This window comes from Rhynchophorus ferrugineus, unplaced genomic scaffold (assembly GCF_030347505.1).
Source record: "Rhynchophorus ferrugineus isolate W39M unplaced genomic scaffold, kcgeb_rfMv2 rfM1, whole genome shotgun sequence".
In the NCBI taxonomy this organism is placed as follows: Eukaryota; Metazoa; Arthropoda; class Insecta; order Coleoptera; family Curculionidae; genus Rhynchophorus; species Rhynchophorus ferrugineus.
Window position 1 is genome coordinate 62,067,788 of NW_027472580.1, and position 18,348 is coordinate 62,086,135.

General features: G+C 32.1%; 1 protein-coding gene and 1 long non-coding RNA gene across 4 annotated transcripts in view; both read left to right on the forward strand.

Moving 5' to 3' along the window:
* Window positions 1–18,348, forward strand: part of RapGAP1 (Rap GTPase activating protein 1) — a 642,055-nt gene that overhangs the window by 109,988 nt on the left and 513,719 nt on the right. The window lies entirely within an intron of this gene.
* LOC143196947 (uncharacterized) lies at window positions 9,388–9,782 on the forward strand. 2 transcript variants are annotated; one of them, XR_013005898.1, is made up of 3 exons: window positions 9,388–9,525; window positions 9,589–9,639; window positions 9,696–9,782. It is a non-coding gene; the product is annotated as an uncharacterized LOC143196947 (long non-coding RNA). The 2 variants fall into 2 exon arrangements; XR_013005893.1 differs by having other exon boundaries at window positions 9,394–9,525; window positions 9,595–9,639.

The window sequence follows — 18,348 nt, forward strand, 5'->3', positions numbered from 1 at the left end:
TATAAGTCACCATATCTTTCTATAAAAGAGAAAATTTTTTTTGTTATTAACACCTACATATTTCATAACTCATTTTTATATCTGTTGATTCTTCAGCTCCGAGTTCATCTATGGGCTCTTTATGTATATTACGTGGATTTATCCTTCATTATGTTTGAAATGTCGTATCTTTATTGTTTCAAGTTTTTAGTTGTCTATATCACTGCCATCAAAATACAACAACCACTAAACTACTGAAACTTAACGACCTCACTGGACTCAGCTACTTGAGCACAATGAGGTGTCACATTAAACTTCTAAGAGTTTTATGAGTCTCGACAGCGGCTTACTCCAAAGAAAGAATAGATAAACTTATATTCAGGTCAGGTTGTAGGTCAAATTATAACTTTATAAATTATTGTATATTAAATTAATTAATATTTTCGAGGACCTTTAATATATAAATATAGGTGGGCTAAACATTTAACATTGTTTTTAATTCTAAATTCAATATTTCATATAAACAAAAATGAACTTTTCTCTTTGTTTTTTATGTATTCGTAATTGTCGTACTGGCCAGATTGTAATAAAGTTTGCTGAGTTGTTTTTACTTTTTTTCTTCATTGTTACTTAAATTTTTTTAAATATTACTTACTTCACTACACTACATTACATAAGATTAAGTAGTTTAATTCTTTTGGGTCTGTGTCGTGTTCTGGTCTTATTCAAGAGTTGCAATTCTGCTATATCAGCATGGCAATGGAATCTCTGCTCATCTCTCCTTGCGATTGTTTTGAAATGATTAAGCAAGATCGTCATGTTACCTATTGTGAGATTGAGGTATCCCTAGTTCCACTATAGCATTAGTTCCACAAGCATATATGCGATTTTACATGAACACTTAGCTAAGTGCTAAATACACAGCTGTGAAAGACTCGTGTCCATTGGTGCAAAGAAATGGTTAATAAATTCATTCATTCATTCAGGCTTAATAATTCGTGGCAGGTGACGAATCATGAATATATTCCTATGAGCCTGAAAGTAAGCAGCAGTCGACTGTGTGGGTATTCCAAGATGAACCAAATCGTACAAAAGTTGTTCGCGCACGAAGCACTTCAAAGAAAATGGTGGTCTTTTTCTTCGGGAAAACTGGTCATATTGCAGTGACTCTAGAGGATCGTAGAGCAGTAAGTTCTGATTTGTACACAACCATTTGTTTGCCTGAAGTCTTGGTGAAATAAGGAAAACAAACAAGAGACGCCGGATTGTTCTTCATTATGACAATGCGAGCTCTCACACATCAGCTAAAACAAGAGACTATTTGAGTACTCGAAATATCGAATTGATGGGTAATCTGACGTACAGTCCTGATTTGGCACCCAATGACTTCTTTTTGTTCCCATCCGTGCAGAATAAACTGCGTGGTCAACGATTTTCATCGCCCGAAGTAGCTATTTAAGCGTTCAAAAATCATGTTTTGAAGATACCTCATTCGGAACGGAATAAATGCTTTGAAAATTTGTTTAAGCGTATGCAAGAGTGTATCAATCATCGTGGCGAGTACTTTGAAAAACAAAAAATTATATTCACAGCTTATCTATTTGTTTTTTTCCTATTCCGTATAGGTATAAGGAAAATGCCCGTTTCAGCCGTGAAATATGAGGGCGTTTGAATTATACGTCGAAAACCATGTCTTTTGAAACCATCATTATGCATTACTCAAATTAAAATAAAACTAAAAATACTTAAGCTAGAGTTAAGAGTAACCTCTATAGACTATACAAATTTGTGCTGTTTGATTCCTGTCTGATTTCTTGTGCGTTGTCCAGTAAAGTATGTAAGCTGTATTGTATCCACCTCGCTATAATTTAGTAATTTTAGTAACATAAGCCTTTCAGGTTTTAAGTGAAGTTTTAACGAAATCTTCGTAGGTCTTCGTAGATTCATTTAATTAAATCGATAATTATTGTTAATTAATCGAAGAACTCAGTTTTGACATTGGTATAGCCAAACAGACTTTCTGAATATCTCATAAACTAGACTCTTTGACTTTGGGACATGTTGGTAGTTTCTTCCGACTATCCAGTACCCTTCTTGTGTAAAATTAAAACAAAAATACAGTGAAAAAGTTTTAATATGAACATAGATTATATGATTCAAGGAATATCATTAAATTGGTGTATCATATAAATTAGATATTCTGAAAGGTGCTTACTGTATTGATTTTTGATTAAGTGAAAAGACAAAGTAAAGATTTTATGTGTACTATAACTAATATCTAGTGATATTAAATATATAATAATATTCATTGTTAAGGGTAATTAATTGTTAATAATATTGATATATTAAAATATGTAGTAAAATACTCTATAATTAGAAGGCAATGTTCAAATTTTCATTTAATTTCTTTAACATATCGTGTTTTGACTGGTTTAGTGACTGTTATACGCGAGTGGAATTCAGGCAATAAAAGACAACATTATTTTTCCAAGTATACGGTTACCAAAGAATATAAGAATAGTTACTTTATTGGACATTTATTTGTTCTTAAATGTAAAATCTGTATGGAATTACTTGATATTTAAAATGGCAGTTGCTTAACAAGACGAAAAAATGAGATCGAGGTAATGATTGCATTTACTGGATCAGCAAACTTTTCATAATCAGCCTGATAATTATTGATCGAGTCATCGTTATACAGGAAATTGCTTGCAATAAAGGCAATTAAAACAAAAATCAGTAAATACAGTAAAATGTCTTACACAACTGGTTGAAACAAATACGAAAAGAGAAAAAAATTACCGGTGTATATTTTTCGAATGGGGAAATAACTTGTTTACCTTGCAGTATAGGCTTAGTATCAATTTTTACCGTTTGTCGAGTAAATGGTAAAAGTACACGAGCTGTAAACAAATAATAATATTAATCTATTCGTCATTGTCATTTACACAGTGAATATAATATATCACCTTAAAAGTTGCTGTTTTAACTAATAGCAATATTGTTTTAAAGCAGTAGTTGTGATATTTTTATTATTTTCTTTATTTAACTTTTATTTAAAATAATTACTATATTTTAGTTCATAGGCTCTGGCCTTTCAGCAATCGGTTATCTCCAATAAACTAATGTAGGTTGCTAAGAGATATCAATTTGTATTTTTAATATATTTTTATGCACATTTAAAATGTAACTATTGTGGATCTAAACATCGACCGTAAAAGAGTTTTGGCCCATTTATTTGAGAGTGAACACCAAAATAAGCTCGATTCTTAGTACATTGAACATTAATTAATAATAAAGCTTTGAATGGGATGAGTTTAGATAATTCAGAAGAAAAGATAATTACAAGAATTGAGAGACATGTGGAGAAAGAGATTCGTGCACTGAAAGACATATTGAAAAACTATTAAGTATAGATAGAACACTTGATAATATGAACTTCCAACTAAGGAAATAAAATCACGAAATAAGGGAGATGAAGCAGGAAGTAGAAGAAGTCAGCAAAGAGATGGAAAATATAAAATCATTACGAAAGTAATAACTAGAGTTTAAAAATGAACAACAAAATAACAATATGAACGAATATATGAATGTCAAATATAAATAGTGTAGAAATATTAAATTATAACAAAATATAAAGGAAGCTCAGAGAAAAATTAGTAAATATTTATACATTGACATAAATGAGACCAGAATAATATTAATAGCATAAATATCTAAAAGGGCAGAAATAAAATCAAGTAATTTGGGCAAGATTTTAAGTAAAAACACATCCCTCGAAGAATTAGATAAGTCATGATTTCTTCTGGTAGTTGATAGAGTTTGATAGTTTCTGTATTTCGTTAAACTATTGACCTGATATTGGTTTCTCACACTTGGGACACATATATCTCTCAGTTCGATCCAGTAGGGAGGAATGAGTAAATTGGCAGTGACCATTGAGCAGCCTCTTTAGTTTTATTTGTAAGAATCTTTTCTACAGAGATAGCGAGGAAAAAGGTGTCTTTCCTAATGGGTCAAAGTTTGTTCTCCTCTAGCAGATACACCAAGCTATTTAACTTACGATTTGCAAATGGGGAAATACATAATGGAATATGTTTATATTTTGCTGATCGTTTGTAACAGCATTTTTGACGAGATTATTTCGTTACAATTAATTTCCAGGCATGCCTTTGTGGTTGGGGATTCACACGAATACGCTGTTTTGTAAGGAGATAACCAGACTATCTCACTATTTGGGTAATGTGATTGGAATGGATTTGAAAGAATAATTTCTGAACTGTTTGTGAACTTAAATTTTGTTTATTATAGGATCTTAATGTCCATATTATTTCATTAATGGACAAATTTCATGACGGCTCAGTTGTGAAATATATTGAATCGTACATGACTTTGCATGCTCGGACTATATAAGAGTCTGTGACTTCAGAGCTTCCACCAATCGGGGTATTGACTCTTATATTTTTTTTGCGAGACAGTCTAATTTTTCGACACTTAAGTCACATAACATAACTAGATTTAAAGATTCCCATTGCATTCTCAAAACGGCTTTTTGATCAGCCATATTCTGGTTAGAACCTGATCATAGATTTATAGTTACTTAATATGAAAGATTGATCAATGTCTAGTTTTTTGCAAGATAAACGCACATATAAATAGATAGAAAATGAGGAATGATTAAACTAAAATAGAACAACAGAGCACATTATCACCTAGAAAAAAGATACAGAAAACCGAACTAATGGTAAAATTTTTAACTACAAAACCGACAAATAACTGTAATAGTGAATTAAATTAACGAAGAATGTAAGAGAACGAGGATAAAATAAGTAGAAAGAAGTTAAAAAACGAAAGAACATAAAATAAGAACTGTATAGTGACTTCAAGGGATGTAGAGGAAAAAATTTTTTTAGAAACGACGGTACTCCGTTCTCTCTTCGAGTGTTAATTCAAATTGTATGGTATATAAAAATTAATCAAGAAAATTAATTTATCAAACATAAAAACAATCTCGAATAACCTGATAGCCTCGGCGGTTTAATATTTTTATCCTTCGATAAACAGCGAACTATGACCTGGTAACAACCGTGCCGGTACCATCTTTGTGCCGTCGCCGGGGTACCCCGCACAAATCAACCAGTTTGACAGGCAACAAATGCCGACTGGCAAGAAACTATGGAGTTGTAACTGACGCTCTATAAATTACGTCTCGCCAGGAAGCGGTTTTGTAGTCGATCTTAACGACTGAATACGCCGTACCGTACAGATCCCCTGCTTTTATTTTAACCGAGACGACCAGCGTACACAAAATGACAAACGAACAAAACAAACCTCGCATGTACTATTAAACAATTAAATAGTGTGCGAAGGTTTTCCGCCTGAATATCTTACGTCAAATATTCTCAGCTCTTAACCGAATGTTTTTCAATACGATTACATTAACTATTTCAAAAGTGTTTATCTACTAATTATTTAATTAGGTGTAATATCTTAACTCATATAGAGTCAGATAAAGGTTTTAATAGATAATAATGGTTATTTAGTTTACCTTATTATGTTACCCTACATAGACTGGTCCAACGAAATATTACGGTGGGTACAGACCTGAGCATTCAAGGAGAATGGACACAGAAAATTCAATATACGCATGAGCAGAACTGAATTCGGTGAACATTTTGAGCCGAAAAGGTTTCAAAATTAGTTCAAAGTCGTAGTGCGCATGCACCTTGCTTAGTTCCAGTGTTGGCCGTATGACTTTCGGAAACGGAATCTTGTCTCAGGAACTGCGCATCAAGCCAACACATTTGAGCGAGAGTGGGGAAACCTAGTGCGATTATGAGCGACATACATTTTGGTTTCGAGAAAATAACCCTGTTCTTCCCTTGTTATTTAATTATTATTACAAAGTTGTTTTTGAATGACAAATATGTTTTTTATATCTATTAATTATTAATAATAATATATATAATTCTATACAGACGTTTATATAAAAATATGAAAAATTAAAATTCAAATATTTTTAATTTCCTTTTAAGAAACTATTTGCTGAAATGTGAAATTATATTGAACTTAGTAGAATTTATTTTACAAATTATCAACAAAATTAAACCTGTCAAAAATATGATTCGTCTTTTTTATTTTTCATTAAATTGAAGAGAATTACTGTCCTAAAAATATGTATATATATGAAAATATAATCAGAGTATAGACAAATACCTAATATTTCATACCCTTCAAAGTAATTTGCCTTGGATACAATGTTTTATGTTCATGTTTTTTACTAGCTTTTCAATTTCAAATTCAAATAGTTTATAATATGTGGAGTATATTCATTCGACTAAAAGCTTTTTCAAAATTTAATTTCTGCTTGAAAATTATGTAAAATATATCCCTTTAATCAGATATTTTTAGAATATAGATATTTATTCTAATTACATTGCACATTGTACCATTGCTCTCCCAAGATATCAAGATATAGCAATCTTTAAACTGATTTTTTTACATCTAAAATTGCCGACCGACGAAATAAGTTTAAGTAGGAAATACAAGGATTTGTGTTTTAATCGTAATATATCCTATACGGTACTTAATGCAGAACTAGTTGGTTTTAAATATATTCGTTACTATTTTATTATTAATTTCAATTCTATTCATTCAAAAAGTTATAAAACTAATTGATTTTGTTTCTTAAATTAATTTTAGTTCGGTTCCTACCATCGTAGGGTGAAGACGTATTTTCAATACGCCCCAAGCTCTAGAAAGATACCTTTCTTTAAAAAAAAACAGTATTTTATTACGGTTATTTAATTGAGTTTTAAAAACGCATAACAGATGCGGCTATCCATCTGTCAGCGGACCTAAAGTGTAGTGAATACGTATTTACGTGACCAGAAAAAAAGATTGCACCTCATTTTTATTAGTTTTTTAAAATTATTTCCTCTTATTTTGCAACAGCCCTTTTGAAATTCATTTATAGTATTTTCGGTCAAAAACTAGTGCAAAAAATAATACGTAAGTGAAAAATGAAGTGCGTGAAATAAACAATGTATTTATATTATTTTTTTATCCTCTGGAAGTAAATAAAATACAATATTAAAAATCTAAAAATGGCAAACCACAGAGATTCAACCAAATCATCTGCACACTTTGATATAAGATTAGAACAATCAGCAAAAACGCAAACTCCATCATCAGAATGGACTACAGTCATTAATAAAAACGATTGAGAAGCCCAGAAGAAGAAATCGCGAGGAAACAAGCAAGAATCAGTGACTATTGGTTACAGAAACCAATAGAGACAAAAAACAGCTTTAGCAACCTGTCGAAAGAAATTGAAGAGAATATACAACCAAGCCCTGAAAAAGTTGTTTCCAAACCACCACCAATAACAGTCTATAAGGTAGGAGTAATAAAACACATCCATGACCTATTGAAAACCATTACTACAAATTACACAATTAAAACAGTGAGCTATGAAACTATAAAAATCCAATTGTTCGAAGCGGAGCACTTTAAAGTTCTAGTAAAAGAATTAGATGAAAGAAACACCCAATACCATACATTCAGGCCAAAATCTGAGATAACACTTAAATTCGTGTTAAAAGGATTACATCACGGGACGGACTTTAGCACTATCAAGGTAGCCCAAGCTGAAAAAGGCCACGAGGTCGTAAATGTTCACAATATACGACATCGCACGACAAAAAAACTTCTGCCTATGTTCTATATTGATTTAAAACCTAATGGAAATAATTAGGCCGTGTATGAAATCACCAAATTGGAAAATAATATTATTAAATGCGAACCACTATATACAAAAAGAACTATACCACAATGCACGAGGTGTCAAGCACATGGGCACACAAAAACTTACTGTCGCAAATCATTTAGATGCGTAAAATGTGCAGGAGAACACAAAACAGGAGATTGTACTCGTAAAGTTCGCAATGATAAAGTGAAATGTGCTAACTGTAACGGAAATCATCCAGCGAACTACAAGGGTTGCGCAGTTCGCAAGCAACTACAGTAGAATGCTACCTTGCCTTAAGATAAAAAAGGCATCAATAGCAACAAAAACAATCCACACCTACCAGTCTACCCACCAGACCAAGTCAACCAGACATAACTTATGCCCAAATGGTTGAAAATGGTTCAGCACAAAATCGAGAAATCATATTACAATCTACTGAAACTAGCAACAACATTTCTAGATTAGAAAACATGATGGCCAAACTAATGGATCAAATGAGTAGTCTAGTCACAACCGTTGTCAGCAAACTTGCCTAATGCCTGAAACCATTAGCTACAAAAAGTTAGAGTTTTTCTTTTAGTATTATTGAGTTATTAAGTGAATGAAAACGTCTAACATACTAATTGAGTGATATTATTATTTTTAATGGTTTCAATCTCACGGTTCATTGCTTATCAGGCAAAAAAGAACAGTTTTATGTGGCATATTGTGATTTGAGATGAAAAGGGGATCTACTGCGACAATCCAAAGCGCAAAAAGTCATGGGTTAGGTCAGGAGAATCATCTATATTAACAACAAAGCAGTTTAATTTATGGCCATAAAATGTTTCTGTATTATGAACTACTAAAACCAAATAAAATGTTACTGGAGATGTTGACAACGTCACTTGAACAAATTATTATTTATAAACGACTTATTATTGCAAAAAGTACCAATAACCCCTAAAACAGATGTAAAGTCATCCTCTTGCATGACAACGTTCGGTTATACGTTGCAATATAGATATCGTCTTGCAGCTCGAATGGCAAGTCCTATCGCACCTAAAATATTCACAAAATATAGCGCCTTTTGATTACCACTTGTCCGGATCGGTGTAGCATAGCTTACTAACAAATGGCTCCGAAGAGCTGAAGAAGAAGTGCAAAAATCGTTCTTTTAGTAGAAAAATAAGGAAATATGGATAATGGTGAAATATATTCTGATTTTTATTAAAACAGAAATTTGTTATATCCTTAGATATTCCTCATGTATTACCTCACATCATATTATTTTGTAAGTCCCTTTGAACTGTTTATTCATTTTGAGATTGAAATTATTCAGTGGAACCTGAGTACTATTAATGGTACCATTATTATTATTTATTATAAACGTAGTGATCATACACTTTCGCTATGTATTATTTAAAGTCAAATAGGTACTTCATTTAATTATTTATATTGTAACTTTTTGTAAACACGTAGATCACCTAAGCTTTTGACGCGGCATGTGAGTTTTGTTTTAATTTATTTTAAGGCGGATTTCAGTTTGTCATTGACAGTTTTCAAAACGTCAAATATATATGGTTAACTTTTTACATATTTTTGCCTTTCTTTTACAGAATTTCTAATATTTACATGTGAATGTTGCCTTCGGATGCTCAAACTTACCAGAAATACGATGGCTTGGATGTATTAAAGTCGGATGACAGTATGTTGGACGAAATTAGACATATAAAATGCCCCATAATAAAGTTAGTACGCCATCAAATCGAAAGTGCCGAACTATCTTTAACTGACGCTTTCGCAATATGCCGAAGGTGATTTATAAACTCATATATGAACACGCTACAGGGCGATTATTTAACGATGCATTTTTCTAGAAACAGATCATGGAAATATAAATTATGGAACAATCGATGGACTATTTTGAAGTGGGTGGTGACCATTCTTTTAATGGTTAGTTTATTTATATATGGGGCTTTAATAGGGGCAAGTCTGTGTTCTTGTGGAGTTTCGCATCCTTGCGGAGGTATATTAACTGGTTTTCCATCGTTGAAGATAGCTAGAAGACATAATTTTATTTACTAACTTATATAGCAATATATTAATAAAACAGTTTCAATTAGTGATTAAATTTAAATGATTCTGAAACATCTTTTGCCTGTTTATTATTTGAATAAAGATATTTGTTTAAATGTAATGATTCTTAAGTTTTCCCTAATATTTTCAACAAATGCTTTTGAATTTAATAAGCTTATACCTTAGTAAGGGGATGCAAGGACTGCAATCAACAGACCGTAAGTACTTGATCAAAAATCAATAATGAACACGCCAATCAAGATTAGCGTAATATAGAATAATACCGAGAATATTTAGTAGAGGTCAAAATAGGAATTAATTCAATAATGAACAAAGAAAGTTCGAAGAAAAAAGTGTATAAGCGAAATAGGACAGTTTCATTGGCTTTTAATTCATTTTTTAAACCAATGCTTCATAGTATAATTCATATTTGAAGATATATTTGTGCATATTGGATTAACTTTTCTGGATTACTAGATTTCTGGATTGATAGGCATTAATTGGCAAATATTTTTAAAGAAATCGAAATAATAGGAGTATAATCAAGGGAATTATAAACAATGTCATTTCAATTCAAATACAGTTTTTAACCAAAAATTTATATTTAATTTTTTTATGATAAATATTAAATATCAAATAGTAAATATACCTTATTAAACTTTTGCCTTCATGTATCTATGACTAAAGTAATATTTTGTATGTAAAAAATGGTATCTAGAAACTTACGATGGTGCTGTTGCTTTCTAGCCCAATTTGATCGCTTTTGGTGACAACAATTTAAAAAGGGCGATTTTTATATTAATAATAAATTTAATAAGTTACAATTTTGCCGATGAAAATAATGAATTGCAACACTAATTGGACGACAAACCAACTCAAACACTCAAAGAATTTTCAGCTTGGTAGTTGATGAATTGACTGTTTCCAGACCAACCAGACAAAAAAATTCCCTGTGGCGTATTGTAACTAGCAATGAAATTTGGATTTACTATGATAATTCAAATAACAAAAAATAATAAGCTAGTCTAGGAGAGCTATCTATATCGACACAGAATATCATGGTACAGTCACATCGTCACGACATCATTATAATCTGTTTTATAAAGTTCAGTCGCACTCAGCGCACTTACCAAACATAGCATCCTCTAATTAACCCTCGTTCAGATCAACGCAGTATTACTGTCAAACCGATATTGTTCTCTGATGCGGTATCATCATGTTATCAGAAAGATGGAATACACTTGTGGAAAATGGTGGAAAATATTTGTAATAATACAAATTGCTTATATAGTATCAGTTGATAAATATGCATAAATTTTTTTCAGAAATTGCCTTTTTAAAGTGAAAAAATAGATGAATATTTAACCCTAAATTTAAGTGGGTTTTCAGCGTTCTTTTTACAAATAAAGTCATCATCTCAAAGATATTCTTAATGATTCCTTAGATATTCATTATTATATATCATATATAAATTATTTATGGGAGATGCTCTGGTTGTTACAAAAGTGGTGGCTGTATTGCTTTTTTGATTTGTTTACGTATTATATATTTTATTATTGATTCCTTTCCAGGAAATCTTAATTTACATGTTACGTCAAGATCATCCTATACATTGCTTACTATTTTGTTAAATTGTTATTTAATATTCAATAAGTGAAGATAAGAAAACAATAATAGTAGCGTCAAAGTATTCGCTGACTGAAGCAGTTAACTGGTCCTGTTACAATCACGATAGAGCTACCATAACAGTCACCGTCTGATGAAATACATTTTTTATCGTTTACAACTGAATAGAGATTTAGGGTTGTTAGTTCGCTCGGTGAATGGTGGTAAAACGAAATGAAACTGTGGTGATTACATTATGTGACCGTTATTTATTGGTAAATAAAAATATGGAAATAACACTTGATAAAAGAGATCACGGCAGTATTTCCTGATGACGAGGCATCGGTAGTCGATGGTGGCACGTCTGAACTTAGTTATGGTCGGTGATTGCCAAATCTTCGTCAGTGTCCGTGTTCAACATCTGGGATTATATTTCTGGGTATTTTTGTATACCGTTATTCTACGATGTAAAATTCGACATGTCTCAAGGCCGCTACAGATAATATACAAAAAGCAGTGATTCTAACAAGTACAAGTGCAGATATTAAAAATTAAAAATTAAATATAACGGATACTGAAATTTAGATTACTAACGTTAAAAAAGAACGATATAGTTTTGTTTAAAAAAAGTTAATTTAAAACAAAAAAATGTGGCTTATAAAACCCCCCAGAATGTTCTAATTACTAAGCAGATAAAAAGAGAAAATACGCGGCGCCGAATTCTTGTCACTAATGAGCAGGGTTTATAAAAAGAGGAATTTTAACTGTACATTTTGATCCCTGTTGTTTTGGGGCTCAGAAATAAATATAACAGAACAAAAAGTTGTGGAAAAAACTCACAATACCTTCAGGCTCATTATAATGCGACAATTTCAGGGAACTAATATGGCCTGACAGTTTCAATGGAGATATATATATATATATATATCTTCTGTCTTTTTCATATTTGTTTAGTGCCATCAATTTAATCTGTTAGATATCTATTATGGGTTTAATCAAAAGTATATAGCACACCTTATTATTTGTAATATTCTATATGGAAAATCATTTTGTGTGTACAATTTAGATAAAAGGTTTCGAGTTTACATTTTTTAAAGATATTTCACAAAAATATGTTATATTATCGACATGGCAATATCGCGGGATAAAATAAGAGTTTAAAAATTAAAAATTAATCAAAAGAAGAGGTTAAAAGAGCCCTACTGACAGTATAATGAAACAATTTTCTGGGGCATAAGATATTGCCTTGACTCGTCTATTCATTATTTATTCTATTCATTATCAGGAATTATAATTATTTAATAAGCCCTCATGTTTTTCCTCTTCACAATTTCCTAAAGCCCATTGAGAAGAAAAAAATTAACTTATGTTAAATGATTCAAATGACTTCTAAAACATACTAGCCGGTTATGTGTATTCCTGAATCCATTAGCTAGATCCAAAAAAAAACTATCTTGGTTAAATTGCCTTAAGCCAATATATTTATGGATAATTAAACTTTTTTTCTTTAATGAAAAGAACCCCTTAAGGTAGTTATTAAATTGATGTCATTTTAACAAATTTGTTCTTAGTTGAGAAATAAATTTTAAAGCAATATTCCTCGTATATTGAATATCGGCTGACCTACTATAAATAGATTTGCATTCAGGAGCTACTATTTATTTTATTGGATCTGCAACTATTTATCCAAGAAGAAAATTATATACACGTTTGCATAGCTTCTTTTGGAAGGGGATTAATTTCTAAAATTAAAAAAACCAATATTTGTTGTTTGAATATATATGAATAAACTTACCCCAACTTACAACAACAAAACATGATGTAAAGATCATAAATTTCTTTGATATTTAATTCATTCGGTTTGGGATTTTTAACATTATCAACTATTGTTTAATGACATCCAAATATTTCTTCGAACGAAAACGATTCTGCATTTCTTTACTATGTGTGCATTCGGATGCACAACACTCCCTAGATCAATAATTCACTTTACTTTTTGTACTACCGACTTATATATATTAATGAACTAATAATTTAATCTCTAAACGCACTATTCCTTATGACAGCCATACTGAAAATGGCATTCAAAATAAATAAATAACAAACGTACCATAGAAACGAAGTGAGCCAATCAGATTCCATCGCGGTGTCTTAAATAGCGACATCTACATGTTGGACGACGCTAAGCATTTCTCCAAAATTTCTTATTAAGTTAAATCTCTATTTATCTATGTCTATAGTTAATCATATAGATTATATAGATTATATAGATTATATAGATTATATAGATTATATAGATTATATAGATTATATAGATTATATAGATTATATAGATTATATAGATTATATAGATTATATAGATTATATAGATTATATAGATTATATAGATTATATAGATTATATAGATTATATTTATGCGAGTTTTTAATAAGGATTATTGGCATGGTAATTCTTGGTGATGAGATGCATTGATTACTTTTAGCCGCACATAATAAAGAATAAGAAAGAAGAAGAAAATAAAGTTGATTTTCATCATAATTTTGAAAACAAAGGTTTTTTAGCACGAAATCTGTGCACTCAAATGTACCGGATCTAACTAATAAAGTAACTATTTTTATACAATGTTCAGCTTTGCTTATACTCTCCCTCAGGAGTATCATTCAACAGTTTTTTCAAATAGTTATTGATAATATTTCTGTTTTTGGCTGACTTACAAACCTCTTTGCGTGGAATATTTTACGTTTTTATGCAAACTAGCCACTAGAAAACCAATCTGAAATATACGCTTTATCTGAAGCAAAATTTGTTGTGTTTCACATGAACTACATACCGTGGACATATCTATACTATACCTATACCGTGTATTCATATAAATGTAGTAATAATATATGCACTAATATAATGTAAAATAACATACGTAATATTTATTTGCAAATACCAGTAATGGTAAATATAGTACTTAAAATAAATATATTAATCTAGAATCTTTTAATAGACAATTATATAAAATTATATCTATTTTTATAATGTGCAAAAACACTATAACTTTGAATAATTTATTGTTTTAATGAATATTCTGTTTTAGTAAAGCATGCATCAATTTTATTGCTAAATATGTATAGGCCATTATGAAACAATAGCCCCATTCGGATATGAATCATTTAGCCAAATTTATGACCAAATATTTGTTCCTACGGAATTTTCTATTCTTCTTTTGTGTTTGCTTGTTCCCACAATTTAATTACAACATGTTATATCATTTGTCAGTCTAATTTTGCTTCTTATTCATTAGCATTAAAAATGTTTTCCTATGTTTAAGTCATTACGCAATATTATTACTTCGAACTATTTATATGTGATGGTTTTAGGTGTTTTTAAGTGAACAATTTCAAAATGTACTAGATAATTATTACTATAATAATTATTACTATAATAATTATTACTATAATAATTATTACTATAATAATTATTACTATAATAATTATTACTATAATAATTATTACTATAATAATTATTGAAAATCCAATAAGACACAGACTGACGATGTGGGGGCCTCCGTCCTTTGTGACACGATTCTAACCTTCCTAATAATCTCGAATCCGAAGAAAAGGAAATTCGTGCTCTAGAGAATCCTAATTTCTAGAGAAAACAATTGCTTTCGCAAAATTACGGCTGTTAAAAGAAATGATAATCTTATAATCCGTTTTACATTTCCAAATTTGCGTTGTTTTATTCATATTGATATGATGATTTTTATATCATAGAAGAATCGAACTTGACATATAATGTCAATCGAAAATTGTAGTTTCGATAAATATGCGTTTAAAGTTTCGCGTAAAGTTACCCGTGGTCTAAGTCTTACAATAGTGTTACATACTTACATTTTCAATCCACATTTTAATAATTTGCAATTATTGCTTATCCACGGTTCCGGTTCCATACATTGCATTTACAAAAAAAGCCTTTTCCGAACACGAAATCTTAATCCGACTGTAATGACTAACTGAGCTATTTTTCTATAAATCCGCGAGTCTTTAATAACTTCTAATTGAATTATTATCGAATAATTATTATATCTAGACCAACCTCCTATGCCGATAAAGTTATAGTTTATGTATAGGGTTGAAAAACAAAACATTTTACTTGCTAAAGCTATTTTATTTTAGCGTAAAGTAGTGGCAAGTAATTGAACCGATTTAATTTATCAAAGGAATTAAATTACAGTTAATTTTACAACCACAATAGTTTTTAGTGTAGGGTTCTTTTATTATATTTACATTGCACTCTTTTGTGCACAATTCTAAGCGCGTTTTTTTTAAGTTTTGGTATCCCTTGTAAGCGTAATTAAAAATTTTATTTCCAAGTAGTATATTTTATCATGTTAAACAAAAAGCAAAACACATTAGAACCAAAATAAAACAACTATACTGGTTAGTTGGAAGATACTCTCAACTTGATCTAAGATTAAAAATGTTGATGTATAAGACAATCATAAACCCAATTAGGACCTATGGGGTGCAAATATGGGGTTACACTAAAAATTCAAATCAACTAGTCATACAACGCTGTCAAAACAAGGTTCCTTGATTGATTACCAATGCCTATCGGAACGTAACCAACGAAGAATTGCACGATGATTTGGAAAACAAATGGATTTGCGAAGTTATCCATGATTTCGCCCTGAAACACGAAAGAAGACTTCTAAATCATACTAACGTGGAAGCAATACAACTGCAAGCGCGCATGATGTCAGGAGATTTAAGCTAACCAAACCATACGAAAATATATAAAGTTATATTATATAAAACCCTTAGTGTAAACTATAGCTATAAATTATTATAATTTTATAATTGAGGAATACATATTGAAATATTTTCTCGCACTCGTCTTGCTTGTGAATTAATGTAAGTACAAATGAAAAGTAGTAATAAATTAATTTATAATTAAGATTGTACTAAGCGTATCTAATAAAGATGTTATAAAAAATTGGAGAGCAATTCACCTTTTTACGTTTAGTTCTTGTTTCCTTTTGTTGCTTAGTTTCCATTTCACGTTTCCTTATCAAGACATTTTGATATAAGTATACTTCTATTTATTTTTTTTTATGTTATTACCTGCCGTAAATTTTAGTATTAAGTATTAAGGTGCTGGGGTTTTATTCGAATTATTTTAACGTGTTGCAGCTGCACTGAAAGGGCGCTGTGAATAAAATCTCAATAATTAAAGAACAATATAATGTTAGATTCATCAAAGAGAAACCGTCCACATGCAAAGGGAAGCGCAAGGGAATAGTCATTTAGATAGTAAAAGTGACAATGAATTAAACTTTCCTGATGTGAGCTTATTTTTTTTTTTTTTTTGTTCTGGCCTAAAAACCAGGCGGTGGAATGCATGACGCATACCTGGTCGCGGAGACTTGCCCTGGAGTGACAAGTTGGACCGGGTTATGTGGGACTGCCTCTGGGCTTACCAATACACTAAACCGAAACCGCCTCACAGTTGACCCCTGTGGATCACTACTGCTACTGCATTAAATTTGGGGATATGGCACCCGCTGATCGGGCAGCCGTTATTGGGCACGAGAGCCCGGCGATTCTATTGATTCGCGAACCTGAGTTAACACACAACTGGGTACTGTTGTATGGGGGCAAAAGTTATGACTGTAGCGACGGATGAGGTCGTTTCAGCCTGGAAAAGGGGGAGAGCTTAGCGGTGACGCGGTGCTAAGCTCCCAGCATGTCGACCAGCTCGCGAACAAGCGCGTTTTCAGAAGAACTTGAGCTGAGTTGTTGTTTGTGGAATGATTGAGATATGAAGTGCTTAATTTCTGGAGTGTCAGTTTCCCTATGGATTTGATTATTTCTGACAAACCATGGAGCGTTTAATATTCTCCTGAGGAGCTTATTTTGGAAAACTTGAAGCCGTTTGACCTGGTTGGGTGTAACAAACTTGAAGTAGACATTAGATCCGTAGAGGAGTACGGACCGAATTAACATCTTGTAAAATAAGCATTTGATGGAGATGGGAAGCCTGCTAGAAGGGCAGATCAGAGGAGATAGCAGGTTTGCTATCCCCGAACCTTTTTGGATTGCTTTCTGGATTTGGGAATGCCAACCGAACCGCCGGTCGAAGTGAAGACCTAGGTACGTGACGTTATCCAGCCATGGAATTATTGCGGTGTCGATCTTAAGTTGCGAGACGCGCAGTGCGTAACGCTTCTTGTGGAAAATGATGGCCTGGGTTTTCAGGGGGTTGATTTGCAACCTCCAGAATTTGAACCACTTGACCGCATGATCGAGCTGCTTCTGTAAACGCTCATGAATTGTAACTTCGAACCTGGCGGCCGTGAAGAAAGCAGTGTCGTCAGCGTAAAAGGCGACGTCAATATGCTCTTTTCTCGGCATATCTGAAATAAAGAGATTAAATAAGGCTGGGGCCAGCGGGGAACCTTGAGGTACGCCAGCATCGATTTGTTTACGACTGGAAAGTGACGCCCTGATCTTGACCTGGAAAGATCTGTCCGAGAGATAGGACTTGATGAGAGCGGTTAGGTCTTCTGGGAGGCCTAACCGCACGCACTTTGCGAACAATCCGTCGTGCCAGACCTTGTCGAAGGCTTTGGTTAGGTCCAGAAGAACTGCTCCAAGCTTTTTACGTTGGTCAAGAGCATGATGGATGTGTGCAGCCAGACGGGAAGCTTGATGGACGGATGAGTGGTGAGCGCGAAAGCCGAATTGTTCATCTGGAATGATGTTGTTTTCCTTTGTGAAAGAGTTGAGAGCGTAGAGTATTGCCCTCTCGGCAAGCTTCGAAATGGCGCTGAGAAGGCTGATAGGCCTGTAATCAGATGGAGATGATTTTGCTCCTTTCTTGGGTATAACCGCTATATGTGCGTGTTTCCAAGACGCCGGGAAGTGTTGCAGTCTCATGATGGAGTTAATAATGTTTGCCAGTTC